Below are 6,000 nucleotides of genomic sequence, written 5' to 3'. Positions count from 1 at the left end.
AGGTAAAATTCAACATTCACATATACATAGTTTTTTAGATGCTGATAGAAAAACATAATATATAATTTCATCTCGGTTGAAAGTGTTAATTACTTACAATACGGGTATTACCAAGGGAGGGTGGTGGATACAGGCTCCAGTCTCGAAAACTTTTAAAATTTTAATTTGACATTTTATTTTTTAGAATTTTTATTAAGTTTTGTTTTTAAAATTTATTTTTAGTTAAACAATTCTTAATATTTTTTTTAAAAAATTATAGTTATTTTCTTAAAAAAATTTGGTTAGATCTTTAATTTTTTTAAAATTTCAAATTAATTCTTTGAATTCTTTTTAAAAAAGTATAGTCTAAGACACCAAAACTTAAAAAAAATTTAAGTTCTCCAATATGTCGTCATAATCCGCCATAGAAAATTATACTTTTAATAGATTCAAAACATAAATAAGCTCTAAGATATCTGATGTTGCACAGAAATACAAAATTGACATATGACTATTCAATGGGGGTATATGAATACTTTGATTGACCCACTTGATTTCTTGAAAGTGTACAATGTTCAAGCTAATCAGGGATGGACTGAGGGATGAATAGGGGTAATCGGCCCTGAAAATTTAAAATTACTATATATTTTAGATTTTCTATATAATTTGTTAATTAAAAATCTATTTTCGTCTCCTGGAACTTTATAAATTCAAGTTCCGTCCCCCTAAATTTCAGTTCAACCTCATAAATTCAAGTTCATCCCTAATATAAAATCATGTGTCCATTCCTAAAGCTAATGATCTTCTCTACCATTCTGGAACGCATGAATGCAACGGGTGTGGGCTTCTAACAAAAAATAACGAATATAGAAAACAAACTCCAAAATATCCCTAAGAAATTTTAAAAACTCTCTCTAACTTACTTTAGGTATGCGTTTGTAACACCCTAATCCAATTCGACCCAAAATTCAGATAATTAGAATGTCACACATAACCACCTAAGTGGCTAAACATTTTTTTGAAAACATTTAACCAATTCAACATTCGGATGTAATATAATTACCAAAATATAATATGATTACAAAATATAAGTATTTAAAATATGGGGAGCTCCCAACAACAATCTCAAAAAATAAACAAGTGTAAAACAAAGTTTACGACTCAAATGAATAACAAGAGTCTATGACAATACATGCCCACTATAATACTCAAGACATACTCTGTACGATGAACAAGTATGGAAATCCCAATCTGGCGACAAGCTCCTCAACTGGCACCTAAGAATCGGTGCATAGAAACATGTTCAATACACTTAGCTCACAAGCTTAATGCCACACAAATAACCCTACTATACTATATGCATCCAACATGTAAGCATGTTACAAGTATAATTATGAACATTTGCAAAGGCTAGCACAACAATCAAAGTAAGCATCATGGTGTAACTCGAGGTCACATAGCATCACAGAACTCATAGCCCTATTTGCTTACTAAAGAACCTTAGGCTAGACCTGAGTCACATAGCATCAACATTTTCCTATACTTCGAGTTGGGTATGGGTTACATAGTATCGGTGCCTCGCTCGACTAGTCTACTCATCTAGAGTACTTGGGACGTGCCCGGGTCACATAGCATCGGTACAACATCGAACTAGGAATTAAAATGCCCAAGAACTAGCTAGGATATATTCGGATAACCCCTTACTCAACTATACCAACATCGTACATAAGTAATTCGGGTGTCATCGTCATTTCCCAATCATCATACAAAGGCATAAGTCTTATGGAATCTTACTTCAAAAAGATATTATGTTAATATACAATTCATTAAGGTTTCCACTTGTAAGATTATTAGAAGGTTTCCGTCACCAAACCCCTTGATTTCTTCTTTCTAATCTAAACTAGGCTAATTACCTAAACATTCACGATGGTATCAATACTCCTCCTTGGGTATCAGTACTCCCTTCTTATGGTATCAATACTTCCCCAAGTATCAATATCAAAATTACATTCAATGTTCATAAAAATACCCCGGTATCAATACACCTATGGGGTGTATCGATACTCTACCCTAGGTAACGGTACTCCCATGTGTACCAATACCAAAATGGCCTACTAGAATTTTATCAAGTCCATGAGTATAGATACAATCTGAGCAGTATCAATACACCTTGATGGGGTATCGATACTCTCTTTATAAATCCCTTTCAAATTTTATCCATCCACGATGAATAATATCGGTATTATTCTCATAGTACGGATACCCTATGTCTAGAAAACTTTGTTTCACTCATCTAAAACTTACTTAAACACTTCTAAAGTGTCCCGAAGACCCCAATTGATGTTTAAATATTATTTAGTACTTAAGGCTTATAAAAGGTCACCACTTTATACATGAACAACAACAAATTCCCGTTTTCATGCTTTGAACCCCTAAATGCTTCATAAACTCATATAAGCATGAAAACTACACATGTTGATCTACAAGTAGTAAGGAAAGTTTAGAAGTGTGTTACCTTACACCTAGGAGTTGAAGAATCAACCAAAAGCTCACCAAAACACCTCTTTCTCTTTTTCCTACACCTTATAGTTTTCACCCACTTTTCTCACTAACCAAAATTGATACATCTAAATGCTCGACTAGTAGTTTTTGTCTTGCACAAACTCAATTAATGATAGGTGATCCTCCTAACTACCCTTGAGGTTTATCACGCAATATCTAAGCATATCTTCCAAGACCTGAATAACAAACTCTGACTGGTCATCAATTTGTGGATGAAAATCAATATTATACAATCAGGCACCCAAGGCCTCATGAAGTGCTTTTCAAAACCTCGATGTGAACTGTGGATCTCGGTCGAATATAATCAATGTCAATACTCAATGTATTCTCACTATCTCCTGGATGTACAATCTAGACAGCCTCTTTAGGGTGAAATCCCAGAAAACCGATAGAAAATGAGTAGACTTGGTTAATTGATCGACCACTACTTAGATTACATCGTGTTTGGTAACCTAGTCAGAAAATCCATGGTCACTCTATACCATTTCCTTTGAAATTTTTGAATAAGCTGAAGTAACCATGATGAAACCTGATGTTTTGTTTTAATTTGCTGACAATCTAAGCATCTAAAAATGAATAAATTATTTTTTTTTCATACCTGGCCACCAGTACAATTGATGAATGTTTTGATACATCTTGTTCCCTCCCGGATGGTATGAAAATATACTACAATGTGCTTCGATGAGAATCTTAGTTTACAACTTCTCGTTCAACAGAACAACCAAGTGTCCTAAAAAAAACAACACATCGACGTTATTTAGCTTAAATTCAAATGCCTCACCACGACGAGTTTGTTCAACCTTAGATAGCAAATGGTTTCCAATCCTCTAAAATTCCCTCACCTCTTTAACCAACTTGGGTTCAACTTGTAACTCGACTAATAGTCCATTATCGTTGGTCAAACTCAAACGTGCAAACAATAATGATCAAAGATGGGACGCTCTTTCGATTCAAAATATCTACCACTACATTCGCTTTACCTGGATTAAAATCGATTATGCAGTTATAATCCTTAAGAAATTCCACTGAACGTCACTACCTCAAATTCAACTCTTTTTACGTGAGGAAATACTTTAAACTCTTGTGGTCAGTGAAGATGTAGCACTTTTCTCCAAAGAGGTAGTAGTGCCTCTAAATCTTCAAGACAAAGAAAATAATGACTAGATCCAAATCATGAGTGGAGTAGTTATGTTTATGTGTTTTAAGCTACCGGGATGCATATGCAACCATGTTACCCTCCTGCATCAACACATAACCCAAACTGATCAGTGAAGCATCACTAAACATAGTATAGTCCTTACTCGACTCCGATTGAGTTAACACTAGTGCTTGAGTCAAAATCTTATTTAGTCTCTTGAAACTATTCTGACGCTTATCATCCCATACAAATAATACTCCCTTTAGCAATATCTTAGTCATTAGAGTGGCAATCATAAAAAACCCTTTTACGAAACAACAGTAGTAACTGACAAGTCCTAGGAAACTGCATATTTCGGACACATTTTATAGTGGCTCCCACTCAACCACGACTCGAATCGTTAGAGGATCAACTCAGATACCCTCAACTAATACAACATGACCAAAATTGATACATCTTATAACCAAAACTTATATTTACTGAACTTGGCGAATAAATGGTGATTCCTCAAGGTCTAAAGCACAATATGGAGGTGAAGATCATGCTCTTTATATGAACGCGAGTATACCAGGATGCCATCAATGAACACCGCCATGAAATGTCTAGATACTAATGAAAGATCCTATTCATCAAGTCCATGAAAGCAGATGGGGAATTGGTAAGACCTAAAGGCATTACTAGAAACCCATAGTGACCATAACGAGTCCTAAAATATATTTTCGCTATACGGATCTCTTTAACTTTCAACTAGTAGTACCCCGACTTCAGATTGATCTTGGAGAACACCCTAGCTCCCTTAAATTGGTCAAATAATTCGTCGATCCTTAAAAGTATATATCAGTTCTTAACAACTAGCTTGTTTAATTGACAATAGTTAATACACAACCTCATTGACCCATCTTTCTTCTTTACGAACAACACCGACACTCTCCACGGTGAGGTGCTTGGTCAGATGAATCATCGCTCCAGAAGTTCTTAGATTTATGTTTTAAGTTCTTTCAACTCTATTAGTGTCATGAGGTAGGGAGCAATGAACATTAGAGTTGAACCTAAAATAACCTCGATGCCAAGCTCTAGTTATCTTTAAGGTGATAACCCGATAACACTTCCAGAAAAACATCGAGAATGTCTCTCTGAGCTAATCTCCTTAAGCTCTAGACTTAAAGCACAAGTGTCCACTACATTTGCCTAGAAAACCTCACAACATACGCTCAACAATATGCATGCCTCTAAGGCAAAAACAAAACTTGAGGTACAACTAAGCTATTTGCTATCCATCATGATTTTGGTTCCACTGAACTTACAAAGTTTGAGTTTTATAGCTCTACACCTCAGAATCACATCATGCTCGGATAACCAATTTATTTCTAAGATCACATAAAACTCTTAAAATGGTAACTCCATCAAGTCGGTTAGAAAAGTTTAGCCTCGGATCTCTATTGGGAACCTACGGTGGATCTCTTCTAGTAACACATCTAGTCTTAGAGGACTTGAGACTCGAACCTTGACTTATATGTCTTAAGCTTGGATTTATATCTCTCGGATAAGATCATGATAGATATAGGAGTGGGTTGACCTCTAATCTACTAAAGTAGTAATAGGTATACCAAAAACTGTATAGATACTTGAGATGACATCAACAACATCACAGTCCTCCTGGGTTATGACTTTATACTAGCGAGAGGTAACCCTAGCCTTAAGACCAACTATATATCTGGTGGTACCTCCACTCTCCTATCTGAAAGCTAAACTACTTCTTCTCTGAAATGATCCTCAACCCCTTGGAGCTACCTGAGTCACTATTTGCATAATTATCGATGCTAGATTACCTACCTTGGGATAATCTCTGATGAGGTGCTCAAGGGAACCAGACATATAGAATGATCTGAAAGCTCTAAGGAACTCTCATTAGTGCCTCCTATCATAGTGCCTACAAGTTGAGGGTTGCATGATATTGTCTAAACTGCCAGTGCTCACCATAGATGCTAAAGCTAGTGGCCTCCTCCGACCCTAATATCGTTGGCTATAGGTCAGACACTATCCCAACCACTAAAAATGTAAAGATAAAGTTATCCATGACCCTCAAGATTTGATAATCCTCTTGGATAAAGTTTAGGATGATCTAGTAGTGTATGGGGGGCTCTACGACTTTGTCCAACAATGTCACTCGAAAGACGAGCTCTCCTGCTAAGGACTCGTTCAGTAGCCTTGGCCTGACGAGTTAACTCAGTGAAAACTCTAGATGGACTGATATCTAGGCGAGTAAGGATGTCTCTGTAAAGGCACTCCTTGAACCTCCTGCAGTGGTGCTCCTCTGTCGT

This window comes from Hibiscus syriacus, unplaced genomic scaffold, assembly GCF_006381635.1.
Source record: "Hibiscus syriacus cultivar Baekdansim isolate YM2019G1 unplaced genomic scaffold, ASM638163v2 tig00017808_pilon, whole genome shotgun sequence".
Classification (NCBI taxonomy): Eukaryota; Viridiplantae; Streptophyta; class Magnoliopsida; order Malvales; family Malvaceae; genus Hibiscus; species Hibiscus syriacus.
Note: the sequence above shows the minus strand (reverse complement) of the source record.